This window comes from Saccostrea echinata, unplaced genomic scaffold (genome assembly GCF_033153115.1).
Source record: "Saccostrea echinata isolate AGI-Se365-2 ecotype Australia unplaced genomic scaffold, CSIRO_AGI_Sech_v1 ptg000044l, whole genome shotgun sequence".
In the NCBI taxonomy this organism is placed as follows: Eukaryota; Metazoa; Mollusca; class Bivalvia; order Ostreida; family Ostreidae; genus Saccostrea; species Saccostrea echinata.
In genome coordinates, this window is record NW_026889793.1 from 2458189 (window position 1) to 2480291 (window position 22103).

The 22103-nt window shown below is 31.2% G+C and overlaps 1 protein-coding gene and 1 long non-coding RNA gene across 2 annotated transcripts in view; one reads left to right on the top strand and one right to left on the bottom strand.

Annotated features, from left to right (window-relative positions):
* Nucleotides 1-22103, bottom strand: part of LOC133201479 (cytoplasmic tRNA 2-thiolation protein 1-like) — a 319235-nt gene that overhangs the window by 160807 nt on the left and 136325 nt on the right. The gene's annotated exons all lie outside the window — the stretch shown is intronic.
* On the top strand, nt 17063-21303 carry LOC133201478 (uncharacterized). The gene is made up of 3 exons (XR_009723088.1): nt 17063-17106; nt 19118-19241; nt 21128-21303. It is a non-coding gene; the product is annotated as an uncharacterized LOC133201478 (long non-coding RNA).

The following is a 22103-nucleotide window of genomic DNA, read 5'->3' on the forward strand; positions in this document are numbered from 1 at the left end:
AACAGGTATTCCTAGGAGATTAATATCTTCATTAAATTATTGTTAAAAAACTCATCTTTCAGACCATGTGTTCTGTGAAAAAATATCTTTAAAATATGCTGAATCATTAAAAATAAGATGTTGATCAAATAATATTTCCTTACCAAAACTTAAATGCCTTTATTATTTCTATTCCTATTATATAGATATTGTCATGTATTTGCATAATCACATCTCTGGTCTGATAGTAATTTTTTTTTACCCCATTTACACCTTCAATAAGTTTTTGGCATTCTTATAAAACGAAAGTTAGAAAATTAACGTTAATGTTTATATTAACCTACCTTTTGAAAACTTTCTCTATGCAGAAATATCTAATCCTTTCTCAATTTTCTTCTTTTTTTCTTTTTACTTTTCACCTCCACTTTATGGCATCAGACTCCCCAGAAGATAAATGCGGTTTTTCTAGGCAATGACGTTTCCCTAAATTTGATATAGAGGTTTTCAATTGATGTTTTCATGAATCATTGATGTTAACCCCATTATTGAGCCATCAGCGGTTAAGCTATTTAAAGATTACTAGTTTATTACACAGGTAACATGCAGCTACAATGCCTATATTGAATGTATGATCTAAATATACTGAAAAATAACAAAATATTCCACTACTAAGTTTGCAAAGTAATATATAAAATTTATTCATGTGAATCTATTATATGAGTTTGAAGTAAAAAGGTGTCTTTAATTAATTGACAAGTTATTTTATTGCTTTAGCAGTGATTATATCTTAATAGGATATTGGTTAAAAATTACACAAGTCACATTATGTTTTAGCATTAACGAATTGTATTTAGCAATCAGTCTTGAGATTCATAAATTTACTTTTGATAATCACATGAAAATTTAGATGATAAATTATAAAAGAAAAAATTACCTATAGTCATTTTGAATTAGTTTATGCATACACCAGCTAATGTACAGCCAACACTAAAAAACATCTTTATTATATAGTTAATAATAATTCTTTACTCCCAAAAACGTATAATAAGAGAAAAGTATTGTTCAATTTCTTGGTGATTTATTGAACGGTGAGGTTGCATTAAATACTCCAAAAACATTCCGAATACGAGCGTTCAATGTCAAACGAGCATTTGCAAACAAAAAAAATGTCGTCTGGTCAGCTGATCAGCGGTAAGATTTATGATGGGTAGTGGCAACTAAGAAAGATGGGTCTATTTTCACCAAAATTGTAATAAAAACCTCAAAGAGCAAATCATATAATGCTTACTTGGTATGGAAAATATTGAATATTTCCTAGACAGGCACTAATTGTTGCACACTTATAAAGAAGAAAGCAATATTGAATAAATCTGATTTATTTTGACTTATTCTATTAAAATTATAAACCATATCGGAAAATATTTTAGCTATATGTTTTAGCTAAATAATAAACAAGTTATAGAATATATATAAGTGTATTAATATCAGCAAACTTGTGCATTTTGTACAGCCAACCCGTCACAATATTCACTAATATAAGTTAAATAACCCTATAAATCTTTATACTTCCTTGGAAAAATCAATGTATCATTTTACATTTAAACCCTTTCATACGGTTTGACCTCTGTTTCCAAATCACAATATCGCCATAATCCTCATGGTTAAATGAGATGCGCATGTTTCAATATGTAATTCTTTTAAGCAAAAAACGTTAATTTTTTCCGATATCGGACGGTCCCAGGAGCGAGGAGGCTAATACATGTATATGACACCATATTCAACATGAGGGTTAAAACTTATTAAAAATACCGGTATATGGTGACGTCTCATACCGGTGAAAGGAAGTAAATACAAGACAAACAATAAATCAAATCTACACGAAAAGATGTTTTTTACTGTGTCCCTCTCTTAATCGACGACGTTTTATCAATACAAAAAAATCATTTGTACGTTGGTTCGATTGATTCCCCCCGATCTTGAAATAAAAGACACCACAGAGTCTGACACATCAGAGGTCGACAATCAATACATTTTTTCTTCAGTTTCTGACATACTCAATGTCATTCTGAATGTTTCCAAATAATCAGAGATCAATTTATTTTAGTGGAGGAAATCACCTGACATAACTGTATTGCAAATCTAATAAACAAGAATTGTTTAGGTGTCAATACAAGTTGACTTATTTCCCCTCGGTTTGAAATGTAGCACAATCATTGGTTTAAACGCGACACGTGACTGCCGGCTATATTTCTATGTAACACCTTCCATTTTAACTTGATCAATTCCATTTGATCAAAAGCTCTGTATGGTTGTTAAGTACAAAAAAGACAACTGAAATCTATGCATACTTTAAACACTTTATTTTCCAATTCTTACCAAATGCTTGTTAAAGAAACCATTATATATCTGACATGTCTTAACAACTGTTTGTTAAGAACACGAAAAATAAGCTGAAGGAATTCTTAAGTAATTGCTTGTTAAATAAAATTAAGTAAAACTGTTACACTTTTATACAGAGTTTTAACAACTGTTTGTTAAGACTACCCAAAGAATTCCACAAGATATATTCTTAACAACTGGTTGTTAGAAATGCAAAGGAAGACAAACAGAATAAAGTCTTAACAACTGCTTGTTAAGAATACCAAAAGAATTTCACAAGATATATTCTTAACAACTGGTTGTTAGAAATGGAAAGGAAGTCAAACGGAATAAAGTCTTAACAACTGCTTGTTAAGAATACCAAAAGAATTTCTCAAGATATATTCTAAGCAACTGGTTGTTAGGAATGGAGAGGAAGTCAAACGGAAAAAAGGCTTAACAACTGCTTGTTAAGAATACCAAAAGAATTTCACAAGGTATATTCTTAACAACTGGTTGTTAGGAATGGAGAGGAAGTCAAACGGAATAAAGTCTTAACAACTGCTTGTTAAGAATACCAAAAGAATTTCACAAGATATATTCTTAACAACTGGTTGTTAGAAATGGAAAGGAAGTCAAACGGAATAAAGTCTTAACAACTGCTTGTTAAGAATACCAAAAGAATTTCACAAGATATATTCTTAACAACTGGTTGTTAGAAATGGAAAGGAAGTCAAACGGAATAAAGTCTTAACAACTGCTTGTTAAGAATACCAAAAGAATTTCACAAGGTCTATTCTTAACAACTGGTTGTTAGAAAGGGAAAGGAAGACAAACGGAATAAAGTCTTAACAACTGCTTGTTAAGAATACCAAAAGAATTTCACAAGATATATTCTTAACAACTGGTTGTTAGAAAGGGAAAGGAAGACAAACGGAATAAAGTCTTAACAACTGCTTGTTAAGAATACCAAAAGAATTTCACAAGATATATTCTTAACAACTGGTTGTTAGAAATGGAAAGGAAGTCAAACGGAATAAAGTCTTAACAACTGCTTGTTAAGAATACCAAAAGAATTTCACAAGGTATATTCTTAACAACTGGTTGTTAGAAAGGGAAAGGAAGACAAACGGAATAAAGTCTTAACAACTGCTTGTTAAGAATACCAAAAGAATTTCACAAGATATATTCTTAACAACTGGTTGTTAGAAATGGAAAGGAAGTCAAACGGAATAAACTCTTAACAACTGCTTGTTAAGAATACCAAAAGATTTTCACAAGATATATTCTTAACAACTGGTTGTTAGAATGCAAAGGAAGACAAACGGAATAAAGTCTTAACAACTGCTTGTTAAGGATGCTAGAAGTAGGTCCCTGGAATCCTTTTAAAATTTGTTAGAGACCAGGACAAAAATTGACAATGAATGAAAATGAATGAAGAATAGCACATACAAGTTTAAAGAAACATTCTTAACAACTAGTTGTTAGAGGAATAAGGTTAGGCAACTCAGGAAACATAAGAAAAATGTAACTTAAAAAAAAAGATTCCTGATTCCTGAATAAGTCTAAACCCTAACAACTGCTTGTTTAGAATCTAAGATAGCTTCATGAAAAGTCTTAACCCTAACAACTGCTTGTTGAATATAGCTTCATGAAGAAGTCTTAACAAACAGTTGTTAGAATACAAAGGGAAGTCAATTCAGAAAACTGAAAGACAAATGTCTTAACAACTGTTTGTTAAGAATTTCACAATTAAGTTAATATGTTTAATCAGTTATTTGCAAAGAAAATAAGTCTGAAAACAACTGATTGCTAAGAATAGAATATAAAAGTAATTATTCTAAACGATTGTTAGAGAGCCAAGGGAAAACAATTTAGAAAACAAACTGGAAAGAAGTCTTGAGAACTGCTTGTCAAGAAAATCGGTTTTAGGGATATCGATTAACTGTTTCTAATTTAATTTAAAAACAAAACAGTCTTTGAAAATATGGCTAAAATAAAAAAAATAATAAAGATAAAAATAAACATATTCATATCTAAAATAACCATTTGTTATGGGTATCATTAACATTAGGGGAAAAGAATCTTTAAAAACTATTTGTTCAGAATATCAGAAATTAGTTCACGATATCCTCTTAATCTATTGGTCTAAAAAACCAAGATAAAAATTGTAAATTAATTACAATTTCTAGCAAGTGTCTGTTGAGAACATGATATACAAATTAGAGACTCGTAGGAGAAACTAGGTAAAGATCAGGAAACATAAGAGTAGCTGTATACAAGTCCTAACAACTTCATATTTGCTTCTTATTACGAATATCAAACACCACTTTATAAAAAAAAAGAAGATAAAAAAAAAACAAGTTAGAGAACCAAGCCTATTCAGAAAACATTTTAACAAGTATTTGTTAAGTTAAATATACAGCTTAATAAATCATTGTTTTAATTTTTAATGTACATATCTTACCAAATAATTCTGTCAATAAAAGTTTCTGTCTGTGTTTCAGATTCATATTTTATGGTCAGGGATGGAACAATTTTTAAAGATAGATTCAATAGTAAAATAAGCCTTTCTTGCTTCTAGGTATGCTTTGATCAGTAAGGATCCATTTGAATAATTTTGTATTAAATTATATTTTTATAGACTGTTTTAATCATTGCAATCTTTCTCTTCTTTAGATGAATTAAAATGAATAAAAAAACACTGGAAAATTATTATAAAATTCAAGTTATTCGATTACTTCACTGAAACAACAAAACACATTCTTGTGTAATTTATGCTTCACAATTCTTCTTAAAAGACTTCTTTCAGGAATGCAACACAAATGTTCGAATTACCTATTATCAAATATGAATTAATAAAAAAAAAAGTGAAGAGTAGAATACTTCTTGATGACTTTTGATTGCATACAGTGCTTTCCAAATGATCGAAGTAATATACTGGGATCCTATAAAATATACTTTCAACTTCTAATTACAGTTTATTTAATATTTTAGTTAGTTTTGTGACATTAAAAGGGAACATTTTGTTTTTAAACTTGGTGTTGACAGAACTTTGAAATTTGGGGGTTTTATTTTAAATTTACTATTGTTAGGAGTGTAACAAAACAATTTTATATTTATCAATGATCTTTATCTCTCTTCTCCAAAAAGTAATTGCAGGAAATGTTTGAGTATTTGTAGTTGAAATTGTTTTATCTACCAACAAATGAAAGATAGTTTTTGATACTTAAGGGCTAATTCACTGAAAAAAAAAACAACAACTTAAAACCATAGGTTAGATATATATATATATAAAAAAAGCAAATAATCATTTTTTGAACTCAAGAAATTATAAAGAACTTCTTATCATTTATAAAAAAAAAAAAAAAAAAAAAAAAAATATCAAAACAACGTACCCATTTACAAACTTTAATTTGAAATTGTAACTGACCTGTGTTATAAGATTTAAAACAAAATTTAAATATGAGGGGAAAAAATATCAGATATCAGGAGTACCAAAAAAGGTATAAATGTATAAGAATCACTGCCAAGTATTTTCTAAAAGAAAACTTGAATACCAAACTCTTCTTTGTTTTGACTTAAATTTGAAACGTTTACTAAAAAGACAGGATGTTAATTAAAGAAATCAAATGTGTATGATATTTCTTTCATATCAAAACTTTTCAAATCATAAAGGAAACAATAAATGTAAATTAAAAATCAAAAAATTAAATTTTTGCACACATACAGAGACAAAAATCAATGTTTAAAGAATAAGAAAAAGAAAACTATAATCATGGTACAAAGACCTTTTACATAAATTTCAATTATCTGGTAATTTTTTTAAAAAATATTTTTTTGGAAACAGTGCATCAAACAATCGATATTTTTTCTTGAGTGATTTTTTTTTATCATCGACGGAATGTTTTTGTTGTTTGTTAATTTGAACGCATATACCAAGCAAGGTCTAACGTTGACATTGATTACTTGTCCAGTGCCCTGAAAGGAATTCTCTTTTCTTCTGAATATTGCTAGTTCCATTTTCTTCTCCACAGAGGTTGCGGATTTTGCAAACAGAAAGCTTTGTGGTAGATATCTTTGATAGGACCATGCCTTCTTTGTCATATTTTCGCCAATCCTCTCCAAGTTGTTTTGTGAAAACCTGTAAATAGTGTGAAATAAAAAAGTTTCACTTAAACTGAACTGCTTTTTTCACTATATGTGACATTTAAATTTTTGTCAAAATGAAATGTCTGATGGAATAAATATAGATGAATGATTTCATTTTTATGTTTATTTCTACGAGTATATATAAAAAAAGGTCTTGTTAAAAAATAAACTCGAAAAAAGTAAAACCATTTGTCTGCATATATAAATTTGTAATTATTGCATGCAAATCAATAAACTCAGGCCCATTATCCGGCACATAGGAAATCGTCTAAGATCACTACCCATTCATCTACATTGCTTCTGCTCTCTCTCATACTTTTGATAACTCTTCAGGCAAGCAAATAACGCTGACGTAAAGCATGTATCATTTGCTTTTATTTTTTCAGCCCCAGTAGTAGGCTGCCTTGTGGGTCTAGTCTTTAATACAATGAAAATAAAAAAAAAGCTTTCAGCTTTTGAAATAGGCATGTGGTTTGTTGTCGTCTTTAAATTTGTGGTATTTCAAAGCAAAAAAAGGAGGGATGAGGGCATTTCATCAATAGAAAAAAAACTGACCCATCAGATTGGAAAACAATTGGCAAAAATCCTATTCTATCAAGATGGAGGGGGGGGGGGTCATTCACATTTTCAGGAAAAGATTTAGAACAAAATCATGAGGGATTTCGTCATTGCTAAACAAAAAGAAAAGGGGGATCCAGTCTATGAATGAAGACTTTTATATGACAAAGACAAGAACTTTATTCTCATAAAACTAGTTACAGATGTAGAGAACAATAATTTAGACAAACATATAGATGACAATGCACATTGCGTGGAAAAAATTAACCAGAACAGCGAACTCTCGAGATAATTTTTTGTATAAATTTACAGACCCTTATCAACTGTTTCTTTTTGCAATTTTAAACAGATTCGGATTCACAGTATAATAATAAGATAAATATAATAACATTTAACATACTTGTTTTAATATTGCATCAGTACAATTTAATAAATAATTTAACTCATCACCAATTTCATTAAAATTACATAGGTTTCAGAGTCTTAATTCTCTAGGAACACCGTGCCATCTGCTTGTTTAAATCTGGAACCTAGTGTTATTAATTCTAAATTTCTATATATATATATATATATATATATATATATATATATATATATATATATATATATATATATATATATATATATATATATATATATATATATATATAAATATATAAATATACATATCAGTAATTTCAATGGTAAAATGTCAAAATATTTCTCAAAGGATAATGTACTTTTAAATAACCTGTAAGTAAGTGTTTTTGGTGTTGGACATTTCACTAGACCATGATTGTTTAAATTGATCTATAGGAGTATGATATAATCTATTTTTTAACCATTTGACATTTATCATATATTTCCACATATATGATAAACCACATTCATTTAAGATTTGTTGTACAAATTTATTCGATGGTGTTTCGTTTATATTATTTGACAATGGATATCTTCCCCATTCACTGTATACCATTCAATTAGGAGTAGATTACTTCCACAATTTAGACATGTTTACAAGATTTAAGATGTAGTTTTTCAATTAAAAAAGAAAACCCCATATTTTACAACCGTATTGCAAAATTGGTTTAAAAGCTTTATCGAAGAGGTCAAGCTTGCATTTTATAGATAAATCTTGTCCTTTACATTTACTTATTACTCCAGACTTTGCTCTTCTTGCTTTGTCATACTACTCTTTTATATTCATATTAAATGACACAATTTTACAAAATATAACATCAAGATATCTGTATTGACTAACGACTTCCAATTATGATACTTCATTATATCAAAAAACAATACTGTGATTCACTTTACCTCTACCAAAAATAACAATTTTATTTTTGTTAATATCCACCTTTAAATGCCTTTTTAACAATATTTAGAAAAAAAATTCTAACTGATGCTGAAAATCATATTGGTCTAACAAGATATACAGTTTCATCAATAAGCTAGTATTCTATTCCATTTTATCTGACAATGTTGTTAAACCATTGACATAATTTACAACAAGAAATCTTCTAAATCATTGAGATACAGTGAAAACAGAATATGTGACAAGTTATCACTCTGTCTTACCCCATTAGTACAAAGGAAAAAAAATTGAACTCTATTCATTACAAAATTCTTCAGACGTGATATTTTTGTACATATTTTTAATTATTCTAAAACACTTTCCATCTATATTACAAAATCTTCTTCCATAAACCTATATGCCAGAGAGAATCCAAAGCTTTTTCAAAGTCAATAAATGCACAATATAATTTCTTCAATGATTTGTAAATTTCTATTTTAGAATACAAATTTAAATGATCCTGAGTGGAAAAATATTTGCAGAAGCCAGCTTGATTTTCCAATAAAAGAGAAATGTTTCTGTAGTAGTAGTAGTAGTAGCAGCAGCAGCAGTAGCAGCAGTAGTAGCAGCAGCAGTAGCAGTAGTAGTAGTAGTAGCAGCAGCAGCAGCAGCAGCAGCAGCAGTAGTAGAAGTAGTAGTAGTAGTAGTAGAAGTAGTAGCAGCAGCAGTAGTAGTAGTAGTATCAGTAGTAGTAGCAGCAGCAGCAGCAGTAGTAGTAGTAGTAGAAGTAGTAGTAGTAGTAGCAGTAGCAGTAGTAGTAGTTGTATCAGTAGTAGCAGTAGCAGCAGCAGCAGTAGTAGTAGTAGAAGTAGTAGTAGTAGTAGTAGTAGCAGCAGCAGTAGTAGTAGTAGTATCAGTAGTAGTAGCAGCAGCAGCAGCAGTAGAAGTAGTAGTATCAGTAGTAGCAGTAGCAGCAGCAGCAGTAGTAGTAGTAGTAGAAGTAGTAGTAGTAGCAGCAGTAGTAGTAGTAGTAGTAGTAGTAGCAGCAGCAGCAGCAGCAGTAGTAGAAGTAGTAGTAGTAGTAGTAGTAGTAGTAGCAGAAGCAGCAGCAGTAGTATAAGTAGTAGTAGTAGTTTATTTATTATAGTGACATGTGTTACATGTAGTTCTTCAGAACTAGATATTTTCCTATACATTTTTATTTATTGCAGTTCTTCAGAAGTAGATATTTTCCTACATATTTCTATATAAGACTTTGATCCTCCATTGTGGCCCAGCCCTAACCCCGGGGGTCATGATTTGAACAAAATAGAATCTATACTACTTGAGGATGCTTCCACATAAATATGATCAATCAGGGCTTTGCTGTTCCTGAGAAGATTTTTAAAATTTTTCCTATATATTTCTATGTAAAACTTTGATCCTCCATAGTGGCCCCACCTTACCCCCGGGGTCATGATTTGAATAAATTTGAATCTACACTACCTGAGGATGCTGCCATATAAGTATGACCAATCAGGGCTTTGCTGTTCCTGAGAAGAAGATTTTTAAAGATTTTTTCTATATATCTCTATGTAAGACTTTGATACTCCATTGTGGCCCAGCCCTTCCACCGGGGGTCATGATTTGAACAAAATAGAATCTACACTACCTGAGGATGCTTCCTTATAAATATTACTCATCATGGCTTTGCTGTTCATGAGAAAAAGATTTTTAAAGTTTTTTTTCCTTTATATTTCTATGAAAACTATGATCCCCCATTGTGGCCCTGCCCTACCCCCGGGGATCATGATTTGAACAAACTTGAATCTACACTACCTGAGGATGCTTCCTTATAAATATAACTCATCATGGCTTTGCTCTTCTTCAGAAGAAGATTTTTAAAGGTTTTTCCTATATATTTCTACGTAAAACTTTGATCCTCCATTGTGGCCCAGCCCTACCCCCAGGGGTATTGATTTGAACAAACTTGAATCTACACTACCTGAGGATGCTTCCACATAAATATGATCAATCAGGGCTTTGCTGTACCTGAGAAGAAGATATTTTTTAATTTTTCCTATATATTTCTATGTAAAACTTTGGTCCTCCATAGTGGCCCCACCCTACCCCCGGGGGTCATGATTTGAATAGATTTGAATCTACACTACCTGAGGATGCCTCCATATAAGTATGACCAATCAGGGCTTTGCTGCTCCTGAAAAGAAGATTTTTAAAGATTTTACCTTTATATTTCTATGAAAACTATGATCCCCCATTGTGGCCCCGCCCTACCCCCGGGGGTCATGATTTGAACAAACTTGAATCTACACTACCTGAGGATGCTTTCATATTAATATAACTCATCATGGCTTTGCTTTTCTTTAGAAGAAGATTTTTAAAGGTTTTTCCTATATATTTCTACGTAAAACTTTGATCCTCCATTGTGGCCCAGCCCTACCCCCGGGGGTATTGATTTGAACAAAATAGAATCTACACTACCTGAGGATGCTTCCACATAAATATGATCAATCAGGGCTTTGCTGTACCTGAGAAGAAGATTTTTTTTAATTTTTCCTATATATTTCTATGTAAAACTTTGATCCTCCATAGTGGCCCCACCCTACCCCCGGGGGTCATGATTTGAATAGATTTGAATCTACACTACCTGAGGATGCCTCCATATAAGAATGACCAATCAGGGCTTTGCTGCTCCTGAAAAGAAGATTTTTAAAGATTTTACCTTTATATTTCTATGAAAACTATGATCCCCCATTGTGGCCCCGCCCTACCCCCGGGGGTCATGATTTGAACAAACTTGAATCTACACTACCTGAGGATGCTTTCATATTAATATAACTCATCATGGCTTTGCTTTTCTTTAGAAGAAGATTTTTAAAGGTTTTTCCCATATATTTCTATGTATAACTTTGATCCTCCATTGTGGCCCAGCCCTACCCCCGGGGGTCATGATTTGAACAAACTTGAATCTACACTACCTGAGGATGATTCCATATGAGTTTCATCTTTCCTGGTCCTGTGGTTCTTGAGAAGAAGATTTTTAAATGATGCTATTAATTTTTCACTAATTCTTTATTATCTCCCCTTGAAAGAGGACGTGGCCCTTCATTTGAACAAAATTGAATCCCCTTCCCTAAAGGATACTCTGTGCCAAGTTTTGTTGAAATTGGCCTAGTAGTTCTAGAGAAGAAGCACAAGAAGCTTTAAAGCACAAATCTGAATAATATTAATATAAGTTTATTTTACAGACATGTAATATTCTAAATAAAAGAAATTAAAAGAGATAAGAATGTTCGCTAAACACGCTGAATTTCTTCTATCATGCATTTAACGGGTCAATAGATTACATGTTAAGTATACTGTTAATTGCATCATGTGGGTGAATCGTAACTTAGGTAATTCGCTTTGCCGAAACGTGGTGTGCCAGTTATCATGCATGCATCACTTAAAAATTTGAAAACATTTTATGTATTTTTTTTTTCTTCTGACAATTTAATTTCATTACCCGTGAATAAAATATTATATAAATGCTACGTTTGATTTAGTTTTAAAAAATTGCAGGATTTTCCGATTTGTTTAGTTATTTTTCAATTTTTCATAAGCGTTTTAGCCATTTGCTTTCAACAATGCACATTTAGTGGTTATGCACTACTAAATGTCAATATTTCAATATAATTTATTCATTTTATAATTTATTGTTTTACATCAAGACTATTTTCTGGAAAACTCTTAAAGAGAACTCAATATCTCTGTTTCGTCACATTTTACTATTAACTTTCCAGTCTTTACAGAAGAAAGTGTTATTTGATAGACTGGACGTAATTTATAGTCTTTCGGGGGAGAATCACCACGCACGTTTACAACAGTCATCACGAGAAGAAAGAACGGGATTTCATTAAACCACTTTGTGTTTGAAATGCCTCATTATTTCACTTTCACATGGGACCGTACGCGAAAGCGCATCGGTATGATAGGATTTTTCACCCGAACTATAGTAAATGTTCCTTGATAAGAGTTCACAGTGAGATAGATATTTAGAGCATTGTGATCTTGCAATCTAAATAACAACTTTACAACAATTTAGTATAATGAAAAGTACACTTTGCATCTCATGATCTAATGCTGCACCAGAGAAATACATCTATTTCAAAATGTGCTTCTATTTAATCGCATTTACGTGTGTTCTGTTGAGATTTGCAAAATTAGCACTTGTTATTTTTACATGTAAAGATGCGAAATTAATTAACGTGATGAATATAAAGAATAAGTTTTGCTATTCATATTACGAGATATACATTTAACTTTTCAACAACGGATTTTGAATTTTGAATTTTAAAAATAGCGTGGAGAGAGAGAGAGAGAGAGAGAGAGAGAGAGAGATGAAAATACTCGTCAACTCTCCGGGCCCATGAAATACACTAAATACAGATACATTCGAAGTTTGTTTTTAAATTAAAATTCAGAAGAGATTCGAGACCTATGGTGGGTAGATCAAAACATTTGTTTCTGTAACATTGATACACATAAATACAGTAATTGTCCATCTCTGGTAAAAGTATCACGAAGGAAGGGGGGGGGGGCTGTTAATCGAAACTTGCATACTAATTATTATTCAGTGAATTTATTATCGTTAGAGGCCATGTCTCCATTAGAATGGGCTGTTTAATTCTACTTTTAACACAAGATTTTCTCCTTGTTTGACTTTATTGTTCATATTTTAAAAGATATTGATAACAGTATATCAACGGCATCGTAGCATTGTATAAATTAAATGTTATTGTGTATGAACTAACGTTTTTTTCTTTTAAACTGATTTCTTTGTATAAATTATCCAACAAATATTCCCCTCTCCCCCACTTTTTTTTTCAAACATACAAATTTGAAAAATGCGCATATCATGGAAACTGAAAAATCTAGACACTTTGAGAATGTAATCCTTTTAATTGGAATTATATAATGCATATGTGATCTTTGAAAGGAACTCTTCAGATTTCGTCGGTACAAAATAAAATATGGTGCATATGTTGAATTTTTGAATCGTTATATCAATAAATTCACTTTTTTTTTTTAAATATATATATATTTTCATAACAAATGTACAGATACTAGTATTTTTTGTTCGGTCAAATTAAAACATGCTTATTTTATGTGGGTGTCATGTCATTTCATGACTTTTTATGCCGGGTAAATAAAGAAATATATGTTAAGAAAAGTCTTCGAAAACAGCAAGGAAATTAGAAAGTTGGTACAGTGAATATTTATCAGCCGTAGAAAATGAACCCTTTCAACTTGCTCCCACTCGGGAAAACACCGTGTATTTGATACTATCAGTAGAGCTATAAAACGAATAGATGATCCATTATTTTCATTCACTTAGGTAATTTGAGAGAATTTATCAATGAGTATGGAACTTTGAAAGTAATTGACTAGAAACTTGCAAGAATGCTGAAATTGCATGATCATTAAATTCTCAGTTGCTTTGACGTGGCATGTAACATTAATAAAGAAACTTTAAGTTGTATGTAACGAACGTCACAAAAATTAGATCTTTCACGCTACTGTATTCTCGGGTGTTGCAAAATGCATGTACATGTTTTGTTAGAAGACGTAAGTATAAAGGATCTTATTTAAACTAGTCTTTAATAATAAATAAATCATTAAAATAATACAATCATTAATTCTGTAGAAATGCATAAGGTTTTTTTCCTCACATCAAACAGTAACATGTATATATTTTACAGTTATCAAAACTTTACACGTTATATATCTTAACCTATCCCTTTTACATGTAAAAAAAAGTTTCAACATATTTTATCAGTAATTAGCTGAGATTTTTGTACGTTAGATTGTCCTCACCTATATACAAAGAATATAAACAAAAATGCGCGTTACACAAAAAAATGTAAATAAATATTTTTAGAGTGCGGGGTATGAAATGGTTTATAAGAACAGAAAAATATTGCAGAGGGAAGAGGGTTGTAGAAGAAAGAGAAATGACCGTCAAAATCATCAAATTCTTTTCATTTTATTTTAGATTTACTTGTGCAAAGCTTTAAAAAATTTTGTTATTTAGGCGGCCCACAAATGGGTCCTCATGAAGGATAATATCAAGGGCTAATATTCATTTATTATTTCTTATGGTGTGAAATAAAGCGGATCTTAACTCATTGTACATTTTAAAATGCAGAAAATAAATCTCGGTGTTTTCGTTAATTAACCCACAGGAAGACTGCGTTTATCTACAGGACTTATTTTAGATAAATCTGATTTTATATTTATACATTGATGGTAAATGATAAAGTTTTAGCGTAACAAGATTTCCTATTCCTTGAGAAATCGTTTATTTAAACCCAAATATATTTTTATTAAAAGATTTTAAGTACGTCTTTCAGATTCTAGCATTTTATGCGATGTCAATTATGCGACGAAAGGGTAACAGTTATTAGCGGAGTACCAGGCTATTCAATGTTAGGAAAATCTGACCCTTTGATGTCTGTGATGAGTGTTTCGGACATCTGTCTATACAAGTTAAAGGCGACCCGTCGAAATGATTCTAGTGCTGCCATTGGTAGAAATTAATGACAGGCTTCAGCCAGCCCATCGTATGCAAAATAAGATTAACATGGTAACATTTCCCGCGAAAACTTACTCTCTTTCAGAAATTCTATTATCCTGTGTTCTGTTGAAATCTCCGAACGTTCTCTATACATCAAGGTAAGATATCTTTTAATTTCTATTTTTTTTATGTAAAAGTAAATTAGATAGTTCATCGATTCATTAAAATCTCTAGTTCATGAGGGATCAAGCTTAAATAATTTTGAGGTTTCATGTTGTACCACATTATCAAAATTTAGGACATCGTCTTAGCAAAATTGTAGAGCTTTAGATGTTAATTTATCATTTTAAATAGATAATTTAAAACAAACGTCGTGGAAGAAGTACTCCTGTTTACATTTTTTTAAAACAATACATTATATATACATTTGTAGTATATCTCTATGATATGTACATGCAGAGAGCAAATATCTTCATTTTCACAGGCCACAGGTCATTACTTGATCTATTCACACTGCGCAATCATGCACGGATCTAGAAGGGGGGGGGGGGGGATCGGAACCTCTGGAATTTGCAGAGTTATTAAATATATATACTATACCAAGTAAAATTGACCTTGGACCCCCCCCCCCCCCCAGAAAACACGATCCCTCCTCGAAAACGCGGATCTATGTGAAATTGGTATGAAAAGTCATAGCTATCTATATGATATCGGCATGAAAAGTCGTAGGTATGAAGCTTTAAATGTCAACGAACACCCCCCCCCCCCTCACGAAATAGGTTTTTCACGTTTGGGAAAAGAGTTGAGTTTTTTGTTTTTGTTTTTTTTTTTTTTTTTTTTTTTTTTTTTTTGTCTGTTTGTTTGGGTTTTTTTTTTTCTTTTTTTTAAATATATTTCTTGGATGGAAAAGGTTTATTTTTTTTGAATGGGGTGGACGGGGGGTCCACCCCCCGGAAAAAAAATTCATGGATCCGCGCCTGGCAATAATATCTACCAGTACATAAAATGACTTGTTTTTGTTAACAATGAGCATGCTTTTTATGTATAAAAAATAGGGATGGGTATAGCCAAAAATTTCATATCGCGATATATCACTTCAATCCTTATCATGAACTACCATTTTTTTACCAAGAAATTTGAAAATCAGTTGAAAAAATCAATGCATTGCAATCACCCCAGGGACAGCTGACAAACACTTCTGTTTCGGGCTGACACGCCATTGATTCAAAGGGGAATTCGTAAGGTATTTTGCTTCAGCCTTGTTTCGACGTAAAACGGGGAAAATTCTGGTGATTAGTGTTTTACATTTAGAGTAAGATGGGGAGGTTTTCTGAAAAAGGAGAAGTAAGTTTAGACGTTTGAAAAATAATAAAGTCGTCATGGTACGTGGTAATTAGCTTCTTGATTTTTGATCGGCGGGGGGGGGGGGGGGCAAGTACTAAATTTGAAATCAAGGTCAACTCAATAGGCAAAAAAAGGTGTGGAGGCTCATAAAAAGTCTGTGGTGCAGAGTGCCCATATATAATTTCATAGGAAACTTGAACTGTGCACTTCGAATTAAAATGGACTTATATGTTAAGATGAAAGAAAAGGAATAACTTTACTGGTATTTTTTGTGTGCAATTCTTTTAAGCTTTAATGGAAAAAAAACCTGTAGAATTCAAGTTGACACACACACACACCTAAACAACCTCCCACACAATCCCACACCCTCTCTCTCACACGCACAGACACCCTCACACCCACACTCACATACATTAAAATGCCATCTACTGGCCGTTTATAGTACAACCATCTTCACATTAGGTAATATGTAATTATTGTATGTAAATAGTAAGATTAGATTCACTTACTTTGATCGTCAACAGTAACTTCTATGTCCTTGTCATCAGTATCCCTGCTTCCTACAAAGAGGGAGTCTACTGTGCGTCGCAATTTGTGGGATCTTCTTTATAATAAAAAAAATTAACAAAAAATCCGTCGGCATAATTGTAGAATGGCTGAAACACATCACTGGAAATCGAAATATTTGCCCTCAATAGCGTATTCGAATTCGATTGGCTATATCCCCAAAAATCACCAATCAAATTAAGAATAATTGTTTGACATGCGCAGAAATAAAGGAGCGGAAGTTAAATACTCATTCAAACATTTTGTTGCAGATCGAGAAAAACATGTATTAAAGATGAGGATCTTTTGCATTCAAGTGAAACTGTCAATTCAGGACTAGGTAAGATATATGATTTTGACTTAAAAAGCATGTGCCATTTGTACAAAGTATTTAAGTTTTAAAGAATGATTGAATGTTAAAAGTTAAATGTTCAGCATACATGTATTAAACAAGACAAGATAGAGAAATTAGAAATAATAATTAAAAAAACAAACTTGTAAAAGGGTGAATATATATACATATTTTTGGTCCTTTAATACTGGAAAATCGTAACGTTAAGACTAAAAGGACCGGCATTTCTTTTAAATTATACCAACATTGTACGTACTTAATGAATTTTTTTAATCGAAAATTTATTTTCCTGTAAGTTTTAATTGATTAATTATCAACTGAAACGAATTGTTAAAATCCTATAGTATGCCGTTTTGTTTAAATCTCTGAGCTTCCACATTATGAAGATATCTAGACTGAATGTGTAACGAGAATTTTTGATTGCACATTCGATAACTTCGGATAATTCCCGGCGTTACTGACATGAAACAGCCGAGATGTGTCGAATGAGCAATTGTTAATCCATTCCTTACCCTTGAGGTTATTTTTATCAGTGTCCATATAACAAGAAGTAGTAAGGCTGATTTTTCCCATTAATATAATTTAATCCGCAACCATCGTTCTGTTCGCATCACGGAGTACACACATGTAATGAATAATGGTTCAAGGGATAATAACAACTGTGTAGATAGAAAAGACACTGCTAACTGCCCTGTTTTAAATTTATTTTCACAAATGCCGCTTTTCTAATTTTAAACTGACAAAATGTCAGAAATACTCAAGCTGTAGAAAGTAGTTACAAAGAAGTGTCATTAATATTCATAATCTAAAGTAAGAAATAGGCTATTAAGCATTTTCACGTGCTTGATAAATATAAGAAAGAGTTAAGAATTTTTAGTAACCTTTCAACATCATACAAAACTTAAAATTTCATTTATTATTCTTTTACGGACACACGTCTTTTAAAAGTTATTCAGTATATTTCAGGAATATCCGTGGAAGCATTATTTTCTGTTGAACCCGCCCGTTTAAAGCAAATTGCTTTTCCATGAACGTATTTTTATATGCTACATGTATTTATATTATTCAATTCACTTACATGTAATATGTATATCCTAAAGACATAGCAAAATTTGATCTATTACACCAGTATTAAGTTTCTTTCTTAAATGAGACCCCCCCCCCCCCGAAAAAAATCCGTCAAATCGATTAAAATTGGTACATCAAATTCCAGTCATTTTTTCTTTTTTTTTTTTCATCATCTTCGCTTTTCTATTATTACCTTTAAAATAGAAATTTACCAAAAAAATCGACATGCGATGATAATCCCTAAAACTTATGAATTATGTTTTATCGAATACAGCCCGAGAAATTAATAACAGTTCTATGACAGGGAAAGAATTTACGACTTTGTAATATTAAAATATAACCAAAATTGTTGTTACATGTAAACCGGAATACTAGTCAGATCAATACACTGTGTTACCGACGAAAGATTAACCTGTTTCACCTTTCAAAAGTAATCAATGAACTCGTCCGTTGACGGTTGTGGGAAATTCTACGAAAAGGAAAAGCAATCGTCGGTAACCAACGGGTGAATCACGTCGAATTTCTCTATCTTGTGGACTGATTTGATATTTTGTTTTGTTTCCTTGATACCTAACAAACGTGTGAATATGTATTCAATACGCCCAGAATAGGTACTCAGAATAATTACCGTGTGTGTTGTGTGTGTTTAAATAATTGATGTGTAAAGTATATTTTTTATCATAAATAGATAAATTATTCAGTATGCTTTCAAGTAAACATCATCTGTCTCCCTCAGTCGCGCTGACTCTTTCCTCGCATATTTAATAAGGCCACCTAAGAACTAATGTTCGTTGGACTTCTCCTCACTCAAAATGAAATCGAAGTACCGATATTCTTCACTGTCAACCGGAACTCATCCATTTACTAAATAACAATGAAATGTAATGATTCATTGAAATATCTCGTAATAAATGTATAATTTTGGTTACAGATTCTGATACCCTAAAAGAATATGAAGCAGTGAATGAAAGAATGGGATTGTCTTGTGGAGTTTAAAAAAAAACGATCGAATTTATGTTCTACTAGATGGCATCGACTAAGATTAAAAACCTAAGGTAATCTCTCTCTTTCTCTCTCTCTCTCTCTCTCTCTCGATATTAGGTAATCTTTATATATAACGGACTCTTTGATCTGTTATCATGACAGAGAGAAAAGATGGGACTGAACAAATATTTCCTCATATTAAGCAATACAAGTTTTTAAAGAAAAATCTGCCAAATCAAGTTTAATGCTCATTGTCATAATATAATAATAGGAAGTGGTGCCATATAAATCTATGCTTTGATTTTTAAAACATATTTACAAATTACGTTCATATGAAAAATGATTGGTCTTTGTGAGGTAAAGCATTTGAACACATTTAATTAATCTACAGTGTATTTCATACCCTATAAATTTAATTCGTTACAGGAACTATTATACAAAGTGACTTTACGCCCTAAAGTGGTAAAGAAACAACATTAAACAGCTATTTCTATCGACTTCTTCAAAATTGTCAAATGGACGATTTTTTACGCAGCAACTGGTTCACTAAGACGTCATAATTCTTTTCTTCTGCTGTAATAAAGCTTTCATTTTGTCAATTGAATGAGGATATTTGAAATAATAATCTGCCTGAGAATTATAATTTTATACGCTCATCTTAAGGCAGGGCATATTTTGTTATGGCGTTCATGTTTTTCCATATATCTGTCTGTTTACTTTTTCGTGTCCGGCTCATAATTTTTATACTATGAGCATAAAATAAACAAACTTTGTCAGCTGGTACATCTTGTGTTAAAGGTGTGTTTCACTCTAAAAATAGGTCATTGTGACCTTTAATTAAGGTGATATTGTCAAGAAAGGGGAAAATCCTGTCAGGCTCACTACTAGATAACTATTAGACCAAGAACCGTAATACTTGGCCATTTGATGCATCTTAAATAGAAGGTTTGTCGCATCCTATTTAAAGGGCACTTTGACCTTCATTTAAGGCAAAATTTAAATATATATATATATATATATGTATGTCTTTACATTTTAAATTATACAGTCCCAAAAGATGTAAGAATATTGCAGATATTTAAAAAATGTTTCATCAAGAAAATACACAGTTTTTTCTCATTGCTAACTTTACAACAATTTTTAACAAATATATTAACGTTTTGTTTGTGTCAAAAACAAGAGAGAAATTCCACATTGGTGTAATTATCAAGCAGTAGTCGAGAAGAATTTTAATAACAAATTAGATGTTGAATTAGAGATAAATTAATGAGTTTCCTGTGAGGAATTAACCGGTAGAGCATTTCTGATCAGGCAGATGTTATCTAGATCTCTTGGGAATTAAGCAAAGGAATTTAATTGCTCAGTCTTGGATAAAATTATCTTGTTGTCTAGCCTCTTTCAAAAGAAATCCGGTATAAAGTAATGAAAACTAATTTGAAATTGTACAGTGTGAATTTTTTTAATATTGTCCAGCAAATGACAATGGTATTAATTGCTTAGCTAAAGACTTTTTGCAATACACAAAGTCTGGAAAAGGGAACAAATCTGATGGCAATTATGGCTGCTTAACGTCTATGAGAAATATTTGGGGGGGGGGGGGGGATCTCCTGCAGGGTCTTGGTTTACTCATCTCTGGGACTTGTCCTAACCTCATTTATTGGATATGTTTCCATTAGGAAGTACTGGCTCATTTTGCCACATTTTTAGAAAAAAATAAAGATACCAAATGCAGTTTATTATTCATAGTTCTTACCTTTTTTTAAGTATCTGAGGTCAAATTCCATGTTTACCCCCATCACACTTCTCTGCCTAAATCTGTCCAGCATTATGCACAAATGTAATAAATTTGTTTGGTGAATGTAAAAATTCAATTAATGGTTTATTTGACAATATATTAGATAGAAAAAATATCAAAGAATATGAATTTTACCACTCAAATGATGTATATTTTTTACAGGGTATTACAGAAGAGGAATAGAATATTACACTGTGGCAGTTGTTGAATACTTGGGAGTAATAGAGAAGAACAAGTAAACCTACTGCAAGACTTTTTTAGGAAAACTCGATGAACAATTTATCATGTCTAATATTAATATGAATTTATTAATACTTAACTAAAAAGACACACAGAAAATTGCCAAAATTTCTTTAAATTTATCTGAATTGTCTTCCCTTAGCTCTCTAACAACCTCTTGTTAAAAATATTTACTTTTTATATTATATTTTAAGCAATCAGCGTTTAAGACTTGCAAATAAATCTTTTTTCAGACTTATTTTCTTAGCAAGCAACTGTTATCACATGTTATAAACATATACATTTAATAATGAATTTCTTATCAAATTGTTGTTAAAAAGTTGTTTTCCTTTAAAGTTTTCTGAATTAACTTCCCTTATTATTCTAACAACTAGTTGCTAAGACATTTTCAGGAAGCTATCTAAGATATTCTTAACAAGCAATTGTTAAGGTTAAGACTTTCTTGAAGCTATTTAAGATTTTCTTAACAAGCAGTTGTTAGGGTTTAGACTTATTCAGAAATCTACGATATTCTTAACAACCAATTATTAGGGTTTTAAAAGAATTGCATTAATTGAAACATAGCTTTCTTAACAAGCAGTTGTTAAGAAAATATCTTGAACATACTCCTAATCTTTTTATTAAAAAGTTAAGACATTTTTCCCAATGTTTCCTGAGTTGTCTAGCCTTGGTCCTCTAACAACTAGTTGTTAAGAAAAGAATATTTCATTAAACTTGTATGTGCTATATTTGCTTAATAATTTTAATTGATTGTCAATTGTCAATTTTTATCCCGGTTTTCTAGCAAATTTTAAAAGGATTCCATGGACCTACTTCTAGCATCCTTAACAAGTAGTTGTTAAGAGTTTATTCCGTTTGACTTCCTTTCCATTTCTAACAACCAGTTGTTGAGAATATA